Source organism: Lepidochelys kempii, chromosome 8 (assembly GCF_965140265.1).
Source record: "Lepidochelys kempii isolate rLepKem1 chromosome 8, rLepKem1.hap2, whole genome shotgun sequence".
NCBI lineage: Eukaryota > Metazoa > Chordata > Testudines > Cheloniidae > Lepidochelys > Lepidochelys kempii.
The window spans coordinates 104,237,693-104,251,824 of NC_133263.1; the positions used below are offsets into that span (position 1 = coordinate 104,237,693).

General features: G+C 41.8%; 1 protein-coding gene across 7 annotated transcripts in view; it reads right to left on the minus strand.

The window, feature by feature from the left end:
- MAST2 (microtubule associated serine/threonine kinase 2) overlaps window positions 1-14,132 on the minus strand; it is a 388,109-nt gene that overhangs the window by 285,821 nt on the left and 88,156 nt on the right. The window lies entirely within an intron of this gene.

Sequence of the window (14,132 nt, forward strand, 5' to 3'; positions counted from 1 at the left end):
TTCACAGTAACCATTGAGGCCTGTTATAAATTATCAAGCAAGACAGCAAACGAGATAAAGCTACTGCATCATAAAATGCACTTAATTCATAGTACTTCACAATATACTATCACACAGACTGGGGTATATGCAGTAAAAACAGAGTTATCAACAGGAAACCTCATACAGCACCCTACTTTGAAATATTTACTGAGAGGGAAAGAGACTTATTTTGGTAAGAAATTTAAGTTGTGAGAATCAGTGAGGTTATATTTAACTTCAAATTAAAAACTGGGGGAGGAACTGAGGAAATAGAATGCCTGGTTATAGCAAATTTTGTGCATGTGCAGCCACTATTGTTCTTTAAAATATCTTTGGTATTTTACTCTTTTGTGTGAAAATGACCAGAGGCAACAAAGCCATGTAATGGCATACTCATTTTGGCATAATCTTTGCTAGCTTTAGGGTACTGAAAATCATGCAAAAAACAACTTAAACTGACTTAAATGAAGTTGCTCCCAGACAGAGTATTTAAATGCCAAGTTTCACCCAAAAGCTTATTTTTATGGCCACATTATAAGCTCTGAAACTAGACAGGTTTCAGAGTAACAGCCGTGTTAGTCTGTATTCGCAAAAAGAAAAGGAGTACTTGTGGCACCTTAGAGACTAACCAATTTATTTGAGCATAAGCTTTCGTGAGCTACACCTCACTTCATCGGATGCATACGGTGGAAAATATAGTGGGGAGATTTATATACACAGAGAACATGAAACAATGTGTGTTACCATACACACTGTAACAAGAAGAAAAGGAGTACTTGTGGCACCTTAGAGACTAACCAATTTATTTGAGCATGAGCTTTCATGAGCTACAGCTCACTTCATCGGATGCATACCGTGGAAACTGCAGCAGACTTTATATACACACAGAGATCATAAAACAATACGACACACACACACACACAAACTCACTCTCCTGCTGGCAATAGCTCATCCAAACTGACCACTCTCCAAGTTTAAATCCAAGTTTAACCAGAACGTCTGGGGGGGGAGGGGAGGAGGAAAAAACAAGGGGAAATAGGCTACCTTGCATAATGACTTAGCCACTCCCAGTCTCTATTTAAGCCTAAATTAATAGTATCCAATTTGCAAATGAATTCCAATTCAGCAGTTTCTCGCTGGAGTCTGGATTTGAAGTTTTTTTGTTGTAAGATAGCGACCTTCATGTCTGATCGCGTGACCAGAGAGATTGAAGTGTTTTCCGACTGGTTTATGAATGTTATAATTCTTGACATCTGATTTGTGTCCATTTATTCTTTTACGTATCAATGTATACCTTCAGATCAGTGGCACTGCTATGGGTACCCGGCATGGCCCCACAGTATGCCAACATTTTTATGGCTGATTTAGAACAACGCTTCCTCAGCTCTCGTCCCCTAAAGCCCCTACTCTACTTGCGCTATATTGATGACATCTTCATCATCTGGACCCATGGAAAAGAAGCCCTTGAGGAAATTCCACCATGATTTCAACAACTTTCATCCCACCATCAACCTCAGCCTGGTCCAGTCCACACAAGAGATCCACTTCCTGGACACTACAGTGCTAATAAACAATGGTCACATAAACACCACCCTATACCGGAAACCTACTGACCGCTATTCCTACCTACATGCCTCCAGCTTTCACCCTGACCACACCACACGATCCATCGTCTACAGCCAAGCTTTGCGATACAACCGCATTTGCTCCAACCCCTCAGACAGAGACAAACACCTACAAGATCTCTGTCAAGCTTTCTTACAACTACAATGCCCACCTGCGGAAGTGAAGAAACAGATTGATAGAGCCAGAAGAGTTCCCAGGACAGACCTAACAAAGAAAATAACAGAACGCCGCTAGCCGTCACCTTCAGCCCCCAACTAAAACCCCTCCAACGCATTATTAAGGATCTACAACCTATCCTAAAGGATGACCCAACACTCTCACAAATCTTGGGAGACAGGCCAGTCCTTGCCTACAGACAGCCCCGCAACCTGAAGCAAATACTCACCAACAACCACATACCACACAACAGAACCACTAACCCAGGAACTTATTCTTGCAACAAAGCCCGTTGCCAACTGTGCCCACATATCTATTCAGGGGACACCATCACAGGGCCTAATAACATCAGCCACACTATCAGAGGCTCGTTCACCTGCACATCCACCAATGTGATATATGCCATCATATGCCCCCCCCCCCCCCGCCCCCAGACGTTCTGGTTAAACTTGGATTTAAACTTGGAGAGTGGTCAGTTTGGATGAGCTATTGCCAGCAGGAGAGTGAGTTTGTGTGTGTGTGTCTCCTCGGGGGAAAAAAAAAAAAGGGGGCGGGGGGTGAGAGAGCCTGGATTTGTGCTGGACATGGCCCACCTTGATTACCATGCACATTGTAGGGAGAGTGGTCACTTTGGATGAGCTATTACCAGCAGGAGAGTGAGTTTGTGTGTGTATGGGGGTGGGGAGGTGAGAAAACCTGGATTTGTGCAGAAAATGGCCCACCTTGATTATCATGCACATTGTTTAGAGAGTTGTCACTTTGGATGGGCTATTACCAGCAAGAGAGTGAGTTTGTGTGTGGGGGGGTGGAGTGTGAGAAAACCTGGATTTGTGCTGGAAATGGCCCAACTTAATGATCACTTTAGATAAGCTATTATCAGCAGGACAGTGGGGTGGGAGGAGGTATTGTTTTATGATCTCTGTGTGTATATAAAGTCTGCTGCAGTTTCCACGGTATGCATCCGATGAAGTGAGCTGTAGCTCATGAAAGCTCATGCTCAAATAAATTGGTTAGTCTCTAAGATGCCACAAGTACTCCTTTTCTTCTTGTTACAGTGTGTATGGTAACACACATTGTTTCATGTTCTCTGTGTATATAAATCTCCCCACTATATTTTCCACCGTATGCATCCGATGAAGTGAGCTGTAGCTCACGAAAGCTTATGCTCAGATAAATTGGTTAGTCTCTAAGGTGCCACAAGTACTCCTTTTCTTTTTTCTGAAACTAGAGTTTATCATGGAAAGCAACACAACATTCACTACACTATGTGATCATGTTAAAACATTGAGGCCTCAACATTATATCTTCCATTAAACCTTTGTTGCTTCAAGCACTTTAAAGAACAAAGGCTGCCATTAACCTAGAGCGCACCCTCATATACACCAAATATATTAAGGACATTCCTGAAACATGAGGTCATTTTGAAAGTATAAACTGCAGTGGATCTCATCACAATACAAAATGCAGAGGGTTTTAATAGGGTGTTATTTAAGGTATAAAATTAAAACCTCTCATTAAGTTCGACAGCTCATTTAATTTATCAGCCTCAAAAATATTTTCAAGGTTACTTCAGAAGGTTAATTACACTTCATTATGTCTTATAACAGATCTGACAACTTCTGAGAGAAATCAAATTCTATATTATGTTCATGAATTTTTGTCCTTTGTCAATAACCAAAAAATCCCATTGATATACATGTATACGTCAATACACCAAGAACATAAGAACGGCTATACTGGGTCACATCAATGATCTATCTAACTCAGTATCCTGTCTTCTGACAGTGACCAGGGGCAGGTACTTCAGAAAGAATTAACAGAACAAGGTAATTATCGAGTGATCCATCTAGTCGTCCACTCCCAGCTTCTGGCAGTCAGGGTCCAGGGGCACTCAGAGCTTGGGGTTGCATCCCTGACCATATTGGCTCGTAGCCACTGATGGACCTATCCTCCAGGAACTTAATCTAATTCTTTTTTGAACCCAGTTAGACTTTTGGCCTTCACAACATCCCTGGCAACAAGTTCCACAGGTTGACCTTGTGTGAAGGTGCATTGTGTGAAGAAAGTACTACCTTTAGTTTGATTTAAACCTGCTGCATAGTAATTTAATTGGGTGACCTCTAGTTCCTGTGTTATGTGAAGGAGTAACATTTCTTTATTCACTTTCTCCACAGTATCCATGATTTTATTGAGCTTTATCATACCCCCTTCTTAATCATCTCTTTTGCAAACTGAGAAGTCCCAGGCTTTTAAGTCTCTCCTCATATGGAGACTGTTCCATACCCTTAATCATTTTTGTTGCCCTTCTCAGTACCTTTTCCAATTCTAATACATCTTTTTTTAAATGAATCGACCAGAACCGCATGCAGTATTCAATGCGTGGATGTACCATGGATTTATACAGCAGTATTATGATATTTTCGTCTTATTATCTATCCTTTTCCTAACAGTTCCTAACATTGTTAGCTTTTTTGACTGCCCCTGCACACTGAGCAGATGTTTTCAGAGAACGATCCACAATCACAGAATATCAGTGTTGGAAGGGCCCTCAGGAGATCATCTAGTCCAACCCCCCGCTCAAACCAGGACCAATCCCCAATGACACCAAGCTCTCTCTCCTAAGTGGTAACAGCTAATTTAGACCCCATCATTTTGTATGCATAATTCAGATTACGTTTTCCCGATGTGTATAACAGGACTTTGCATTTATCAGCACTGAAGTTCATCTGCCATTTTGTTACCCCGTAACCCTCTTTTAAGAAATCTCTTTGGAACTCTTTTCAGTGTTCTTCATACTTAACTATCTTGAGTGATTTCGCTTTAATCACAATTATTTTTTTTTAGTTAATCGCGTCAGTTAACTACGATCAATCAACAGCCCTAATTTTAACTTTTAATTAACTTGTATAAAGTAGTTCACGCTCAACAGACTCAAACTCTCCAAGAAGTCTCCTCCCCCAATAGCACTGCTCCAAGAACTGCTCATTTTTAAAACAAATAAATAATAATGAAGTCCCTCAAAGTGAAAACTTTAAAATGGGACAATATCAAGCTAGGTCAATAGCTATGCCAACCAATTTTGACAATATCTCCTCAAAGGTAAACAGCAAGGCAGAAAAAAAGTTAAAATAATAATTCCTGTGATGCTATATAAAAAGGAAGATAACTAGTTACACTCGTACCCTCACCACTGTTACAAGTTTGTAATAAATCTTGTGCAAAGTATGTCATGTAAGCTATCAATGGAAAAGTTATAGACTGCCAAGTATTATCCTGTTTAAATCCATGTATCATCTATGTATATGTAGTTATGAATATGTGCCATGTGTTTGTATCTCAAACGTTGTTTTCTTGGGTGACACCCCAAGACAGATTTGCATCAAGACTAGCCAGCCTGCTTAATGGCCCATAAAGGACAATCAGCGCCCCCGAGTGAGCCCCTCCTGGAGATTTCAGAGTAACAGCCATGTTAGCCTGTCTTTGCAAAAAGAAAAGGAGTACTTGTGGCACCTTAGAGACTAACCAATTTATTTGAGCATGAGTTTTTGTGAGCTACAGCTCACTTCATCGGATGCATACCGTGGAAACTGCAGAAGACATTATATACACACACAGACCATGAAACAATACCCCCTCCCACCCCACTGTCCTGCTGATAATAGCTTATCTAAAGTGATCATCAAGTTGGGCCATTTCCAGCACAAATCCAGGTTTTCTCACCCTCTGCCCCCCCCACACACACAAACCATCAGGAGAGTGAGTTGGGGGGGGGGGGGGGCGGAGGGTGAGAAAACCTGGATTTGTGCTGGAAATGGCCCAACTTGATGATCACTTTAGATAAGCTATTACCAGCAGGACAGTGGGGTGGGAGAGGGTATTGTTTCATGGTCTCTGTGTGTATATAATGTCTTCTGCAGTTTCCACAGTATGCATCCGATGAAGTGAGCTGTAGCTCACGAAAGCTCATGCTCAAATAAATTGGTTAGTCTCTAAGGTGCCACAAGTACTCCTTTCCTCCTGGAGATGTGTCAGAGAGCATTGAAGCAATGGCTGCCCCATGATTCAGCAAGGCATGCAAGGACATGTGATTTAAGACTCCATCTTTTTGCCACTTTCCATGCACTTGGACTGAAAGTATAAAATGAGACTGACATCACTTTATCTTCATTCCTGCTCCACATCTCTGGATGTGATTTCTAACAAAGGAGAGCTTTGAACAAAGGACCGATGGCCTCCAATCTAATGGGTGAACCAAAGAGACTTATTACAAACTATCAGATTTACTATCGCCATGAACCTGATCTATAGATTCTGAAATAAATTGTAATGTATAGGATTCCTTAAAACCATTTAACAACTCTTTTCTTTTTATTAAAGAATCTTTAATGTTTAGTTACTAATGGATTGACTACAAGTGTGGTATTTGGTAAGATCTACAGTATGTATATTGACCTGGGGAGTGGCTGATCCTTTGGGATTAGAAGAACCTTATGTATGATGAATCTGATTTTCAGTAACCTCTCATCATAAAGACCAGAGATGTCTGGGTGGTGATGGGGCTGGCATGCCTAAGGGGACTGTGCTTTAGCTTCTTGTTAACCAGTGTGGTGATACAATTCACTTTTGTTACTAGCTTGTTGAACTCCAATGTTAGAATAACCACCAGTTTGGGGTGCGTTTGCCCTGTTTTTATCATCAGTATGTCCTGAATTTGGCACTCTCAGCTGTGACCCACACAAGGCACAGTCAAAATTCCAAAAGAGGAAAAATACCTAGGGCTGTTTAATTATGTAATTAATGCTTTATTTTAACAAAATTGCTTCCAAAAATTCTAAGCAATACAAGTTGCAAGCTGGTCTCTTTCAGATGCCTATCACCCACATAAAGTGATTCTTTGTCAATGAGTAGCACTCGACAAAGCTAGTGACTTTTTTTCCCCAAAAAATATTCCCGTGAAATGTTTTCCAATTTACTTTTCATGATTCTGCAAGAAGTTTTTGGATACAGGGTATTTTTTAAAGTGAAGCTGAGGAAAACTCATAGGCCCCTTTTATACTAAATTCTCCAAGTAAAGTCTTGGGTTTTTAGTTTTTTGTTGTTGTTGAATATAAATTTTTCAACACTTACTCTTAAGATTCCAGTACTACTTGAAGATCAACATCTATGTTTAGGTTGCATAGCATTTTCCATTCTAAAAGATTCTTGAGACCTCTTTTGAAAAGCTTTAACATCTCCACTGTTTCAGCAGGCCTCTGAAATTCAGCATAACAAAGCTCTGGGGCTATACATACATGACAAGTTTGTCCCATAAAATTCCATTCAGGTTTGACAAGTTACAAAATCACCATTTCCCTTCCACTGCTAGCATTCCTCAGAAAAATTGTAGCAGTATGCCAAAACAACAACTTAACATGAACCTTATAAAAAACAAGACCCATGCATCTGCAAAGCAGCAACAGACGCTGAATTGGGAACACCAAGAAGCTGCCAGAGCTGTTGTAGCAGTGAAGGGGGGAAAAGGGAAGACAGCTCAGCCAGAACTAGCACATGACCCCAATGGCCCATCTCCCATAGTGGGAGCTGCCCAACTCTCAGAGAAAAGGAGAAGAAAAAGCCAGGCTGACCTCCTCCACACCTCTCCACACCCAGCACATGGCACTAATAGCCACCCATCCTCCGCATCTGGAATAACGTCCTGCTCCTGCTGCCAAATAATATAATTCATTATGTAACTCAAATTATAGAAGTCTGTGCTGAGGTGCTGAAGGTAATGCATGCCTGGGGTGTTACAGTTTCACATAACAGAATTTAGTTCTTACCTTTCTCTCTGCTTTTAAAGGAGTTAGGAAATGTGTATAATGCTACATTAAAAAAAAGTTACTTTGGTTGCAAACAAGTACTCCAAGGTTAGGAAATACCAGATTTATGCTTGCCAATACAGACTTAATTCTGCCCCTTTGGACATAGCCATGATAATACAGTTACTAATTACAAGATCACATACTAGTTTTCTACATAGGATCTCTGCTTCATTCAGTGCATATAAGATAGATGCACTAGGGGGCAGAATTAAGGCTGCATGGGCAACCTTGGAATCTAGCTGTGAAGATACAGGGCTGCTCTGAATTAATTTATGAATACGATGTGCGATACACAAATGTCCAATTATGGTAAGAGATGTGTTCTGTCTGACTATATGGAGTTGAGCCAAAAGGGACTGTTAGGAAAAACAAGCAGAAAACAAAACAGTGAGAGACACCTCTGAATAAAGCACTTCAGGATCATTAAGAGAATATTAATTTGAGAAAGCCCCACTGTCTTGGTTCCAGTAAAGTTTAGAAAATTTATTTTCCCAAGGCTAGGAGTTTAAGATCAAAGGGACACTGAACAGTTAAAAAAAATCACTCAAATATAGACGCAAGAGTCCATTGTCTGCGGCTGTTCATGGAGCATAGGCCACCACATAGACAGGCTGTGCAGAAGTTGGGCATACCTGGCTAATGTCATGGGGAAGGTAAGCTTTAGGTAAACAGGCCTGTATATACACATTTTTATTGTTTGTAAACCCTTGTTCTCTGACACTATGAAGTTTTCCTACTGTTACCAATAAAAAAGCACCATCTTTTTAAAAAAGTTGTATAGTCACTCTGTCTACATCAGTGGTAACAGTTCCCAAAGGACAAAACTGCAGGTGCTGAATTTAAGGCCTGCATGACACCTAAAAATTAGATCAACCTTGATATGTCACACAGGGCTGTGAAGAATGTCATGCCTGTGCGACGAAGTTAAGTTGACGTATCCCCTATTATAGTCACTAGACTGACAAAGATTCTTAGGGGTTGTTTGTTTTTTTTAATAGAAATCTTTGACGACTTACTCTTAAGACTAAAAATTCTCCCATTAACCTAGCTATTACCTCTGGGAGAGGTGGATTACCAACTGTGGCAACCAGAGTCCAGATATCCCGGGGAGAGAATAGGGGGGGTTGAAACCCCATAGAATAAACAGCTGAATTAACTGATTGTATACAATGTTATCATAAAAATATGTCAAGTAAGGACTTTTACGCAAGCTTGTAATGATGTTCTGAAATTGACGGTCACTATGGGATATGTATACAGACTGTTATAAATGTGTGCGTGTTTGTGTATGTATTAGGCTGTCGATTAATCGCAGTTAACTCACAATTCATTCTAAAAAATTAATCGTGATCAATCACAGTTTTAATCGCACTGTTAAACAATACTATACCAATTGAAATGTATTAAATATTTTTGATGTTTTCTGACATTTTCAAATATATTTATTTCAATTCAACAGAATAAGAAGTGTACAGTGCTCACTTTATATTATTTTTATTACAAATATTTGCACTGCAAAAATGATAAAAGAAATTGTATTTTTCAGTTCACCTCTGACAGGGCGCCTGCCCCACACTGGCCCTGATAGAGTTAAAACCAGCCAAGGGAGGCTGACCAGCAGGCAGCCAATGGAGTGGCAGCAGGGCAAACAGCCAATTAGAGCAGCAGCTGCAAACAATTAGGACAGTGGCTGCAGACAGTGGTGGCAGCTGGGCCAGCCTATCAGGACCCCACTAGCCCATATAAAAAGAAGCTGCAGACCAGACCAAGGGAGTCTGCTGCAGAGAACCGTAGGGAAAAGACTGGCTTCCTATAGGGCTCCTGTCAGGCTGCCAGAACTTACAGGCTTGAGGCCCTGGAAAGAGGGCAAAGAAGCTGGAGCCAGAGGCAGGAGCCAAAAGAACTAAGGCTGCAGGGAATTGACCCAGGGACAGTGAGCTGAAAGGGAGAGGCAGTAGGAAGTTGCTGTTTGCAGGGTCCCTGGGCTGGAGCCTGGGCCCTCCACCAGCCACTGAAGGAGCGGCCCGGCTGTGGCTGCCGATGCAGGGAGTGACAAGACTCTGGTTGGAGGAGACCCCCAGAATGGGAGAAACCGATGGAGACACGGCCAGAAGACTGTGCCACGAAGCAGACGCCAAGAAGAAGGAGCCGTAACGGGGCTGCAGGTGGTGGCAAGGATGGGAGAGCCACCACCACCCAAGGGCGCACCCACTGCAGCTGAGCTACTTCCCGAAACATCCAGCAGGAGGCGCCAGTGTGGTGAGTGACCCAGTGACAACCTCATGCAAGTACCGTAGTGCAATCTCTTTATTGTAAAAGCGCAACTTACAAATAGAGATTTTTTTTGGTACATATTTGCACTCAAAAACAAAACAATGCAAAACTTCATAGCCTACAAGTCCACTCAGTCCTACTTCTTGTGCAGCCAATCACTAAGATAAATAAGTTGGTTTACATTGACGGGAGATAATGCTGCCCCCTTCTTATTTACAATGTCATCTGAAAGTGAGAACAGGCATTTGCATGCCACTTTTGCAGCCGGTATTGCAAGATATTTACATGCCAGATATGCTAAACATTCGTATGCTCCTTCATGCTTCGGTCAATATTCCAGAGGACATGCTTCGATGCTGATGACACTCATTAAAAAAATAATGTGTTAATTAAATCTGTGACTGAACTCCTTGGGAGAGAATTTTATGTCTCCTGCTCTGTGTTTTACCCACATTCTGCCATATATTTCATGTTATAGCAGTCTTGGATGATGAACCAGCATGTTCGTTTCAAGAAAATTTTCACTGCAGATATAACAAAACACGAAGAAAGTACCAATGTGAGATTTCTAAAAACAGCTACAGCACTCAACCCAAGGTTTAAGAATCTGAAGTATCTTCCAAAATCTGAGAGGAACGAGGTGTGGAGCATGCTTTCAGAAGTCTTAAAAGAGCAACACTACGATGAGGAAACTACAGAACCCAAACCACCAAAAAAAAAAAAAAATAATCAACCTTCTGCTGGTGGCATCTGACTCAGATGATGAAAGTGAAGATGAGTTGGTCTGCACTGCTTTGGATCAATATCGAGCAGAACCCACCATCAGCATGGACGCATGTCCTCTGGAATCATGGCTGAAGCATGAAGAGACAAATCTTTAGCACATCTGACACATAAATATCAAACGCCAACTACAACAGCACCATGCGAACACCTGTTCTTACTTTCAGGTGACATTGTGAACAAGAAGCAGGCAGCGTTATCTCCTGCAAATGTAACCAAACTTGTTTGGCTGAGCGACTGGCTGATCAAAAAGTAGAACTGCGTGGACGTGTAGGCTCTACAGTTTCACATAGTTTTGTTTTTGAATGTAGTTATTTTTTCTACATAACTCTACATTTGTAAGTTCAACATGGTACATTTTCAGAGTAGCAGCCGTGTTAGTCTGTATTCGCAAAAAGAAAAGGAGTACTTGTGGCACCTTAGAGACTAACCAGTTTATTTGAGCATAAGCATCCGATGAAGTGAGCTGTAGCTCACGAAAGCTTATGCTCAAATAAATTGGTTAGTCTCTAAGGTGCCACAAGTACTCCTTTTCTTTTCATGGTACAGAGATTGCACCACAGTACTTGTATTAAGTGAATTGAAAAATACTATTTTTAGGTGCAAATATTTATAAAAAAATATAAAGTGAGCACTGTACACTTTGTATTCTGTGTTGTAATTCAAGTCAATATATTTGAAAATGTTGGAAACATCCAAAAATATTGATATATAAGGGTGTTCTATTGTTTAACAGCACGATTAATCACACAATTTTTTTATTCACATGATTAATCTTAATTTTTTTTAATTGCTTGGCAGCCCATACGTATAAAGCCAACTGTGCTCCAACATTCAGATCCACCTCACAGTGGGGCAGTGAGCTGACAGGTGGGGAAGGGCTGCTTTCCCAACCAGAGGAAACTAGCTCCAAGCACATAGCAGTCTATCACTCAGGAAAAGACAAATGAGGGGCTATTAAAGTTAATGGTGAAAAACTGAAAACTTTAAACTGCAAAGAAAACCCCAGCCTTGGAAAACTAGGAACAGTGTTTTCCCCCACTTTCAATATCTAGTGGCTGAAAAAAAGAACGGCAAATGCTTAAAAATGAAAAGGATTTGAACTGAAGAGCATCCAGCAACTGAGGGATAGCACCTAGGCGGGAAACTGTCTGTAAAATGTTGGATCCCCTCTTTAGTGAGGGGGTACACTGGACAACAGTTCAAAGGCAATAGGTAACTTGTATCAGAAAAGGGATTTTTATCAAAATTTGGAAGTGTAAAGCCCGAGGTTACATCTTTGTTTATTTTCTGTGTAACTTGTCCGTGTTTGCTTCCACCTACTATTTTGTCTTTCAATCTGTGGTTTTCCTAGTAAATAAACTTTTTATTTTTACACCAGCAACTGTCTGGGCTGCAAGTTGTGTAGAGTGCACAAGCCAAAGCAATGTGGTGTCTGAAAGGTTGGTTTCACGCCTTCAGGGGTGCCAAACAAGAACAGAAAGGTTTGAGTGTCTGATAGTTAGAAATTCAGTGTAGACAGATTTGGGGAGACTGAGGAATGGAAGGGCATATACAGTATGTATAGTTTGGATTATTTTTTCCAATGTGCATTACTTTGCACTTCCATTGAATTTCATCTGCCATTTTGTCACCCACTTTGGTGAGATCCCTTTAACTCTCTGCCACTAGCTTCGGATTTAATGATTTTGAGTAATTTTGTATCATCTGCAAACTTTGCTACCTCACTGTTCATAAATTATCTAGAAAAGGGGGTGAATGTTGAAAAGCACAGATCCCAAAATACAGATCCTTGGGGCACCCTGCTATTTATCTCTCTCCATTGTGAAAACTGACCATTACTACCCTTTGTTTCCTTTCTTTTAACCAGTTACTGATCCATAAAACAACCTTCTTCATATCCCAAGACAGCTTAGTCTCCCTAAGAGCCTTTGGTCAGAGACCTTGTCACAGGCTTTCTTTCCAATAGATCAACCTTGTCCACATAGAATCATAGAGTTGGAAGGGACCTCTGGAGGCCGTCTAGTCCAACCCCCTGCCCAGAGCAGGACCAATCCCAACTAAATCATCCCAGCCAGGGCTTTGTCAAGCCTGACCTTAAAAACTTCTAAGGAAGGAGATTCCACCACCTCACTGGGTAACGCATTCCAGTGTTTCACCACCCTCCTAGTGAAAAAGTTTTTCCTAATATCCAACCTAAACCTCCCCCACTGCACCTTGAGACCATTACTCCTTGTCCTGTCATCTGCTATCACTGTGAATAGTCTAGATCCATCGTCTTTGGATCCACCTTTCAGGTCGTTAAAAGCAGCTATCAAATCCCCCCTCATTCTTCTCTTCTGTAGACTAAACAATCCCAGTTCCCTCAGCCTCTCCTCATAATTCATGTGTTCCAGTCCCCTAATAATTTTTGTTGCCCTTCGCTGGACTCTCTCCCATTTCTCCACATCCTTCTCGTAGTGTGGGGCCCAAAACCGGACACAGTACTCCAGATGAGGCCTCACCAATGTCGAACAGAGGGGAACGATCATGACCCTCAATCTGCTGGCAATGCCCCTACCTATACACCACAAAAGGCCATTGGCCTTCTTGGTACCAAGGGCACACTGTCGACTCATACCCAGCTTCTCGTCCACTGTCACCCCTAGGTCCTTCTATGCAGAACTGCTGCCTAGCCATTCGGTCCCTAGTCTGTAGCGGTGCATTGGATTCTCCCGTCCTAAGTGCAGGACTCTGCTCTTGTCCTTGTTGAACCTCATCAGATTTCTTTTGGCCCAATCCTCCAATTTGTCTAGGGCCCTCTGTATCCTATCCCTCCCCTCCAGCATATCTACCACTCCTCCCAGTTTAGTGTCATCCGCAAACCTGCTGAAGGTGCAATCCACACCATCCTCCAGATCATTTATGAAGATATTGAACAAAACCGGCCCCACGACCGACCCTTGGGGCACTCCACTTGACACCGGCTGCCAACTAGACATGGAGCCATTGATCACTACCCGTTGAGCCCGACAATCTAGCCAACTTTCTACCCACTTTTTTGTCCTTCATCCAGCCCATACTACTCTAACTTGCTGGCAAGAATACTGTGGGAGACCGTGTCAAAAGCTTTGCTAAAGTCAAGGAATAACACATCCACTGCTTTCCCTTCATCCACAGAGCCAGTTATCTCATCATAGAAGGCAATTAGATTAGTCAGGCATGACTTGCCCTTGGTGAATCCATGCTGACTGTTCCTGATCACTTTCCTCTTGTCTAAGTGCTTCAGAATTGATTCCTTGAGGACCTGCTCCATGATTTTTCCAGGGACTGAGGTGAGGCTGACAGGCCTGTAGTTCCCAGGATCCTCCTTCTTCCCCTTTTCAAAGATGGGCACTACATTAGCCTTTTTCCAATCTTCCGGGACTTCCC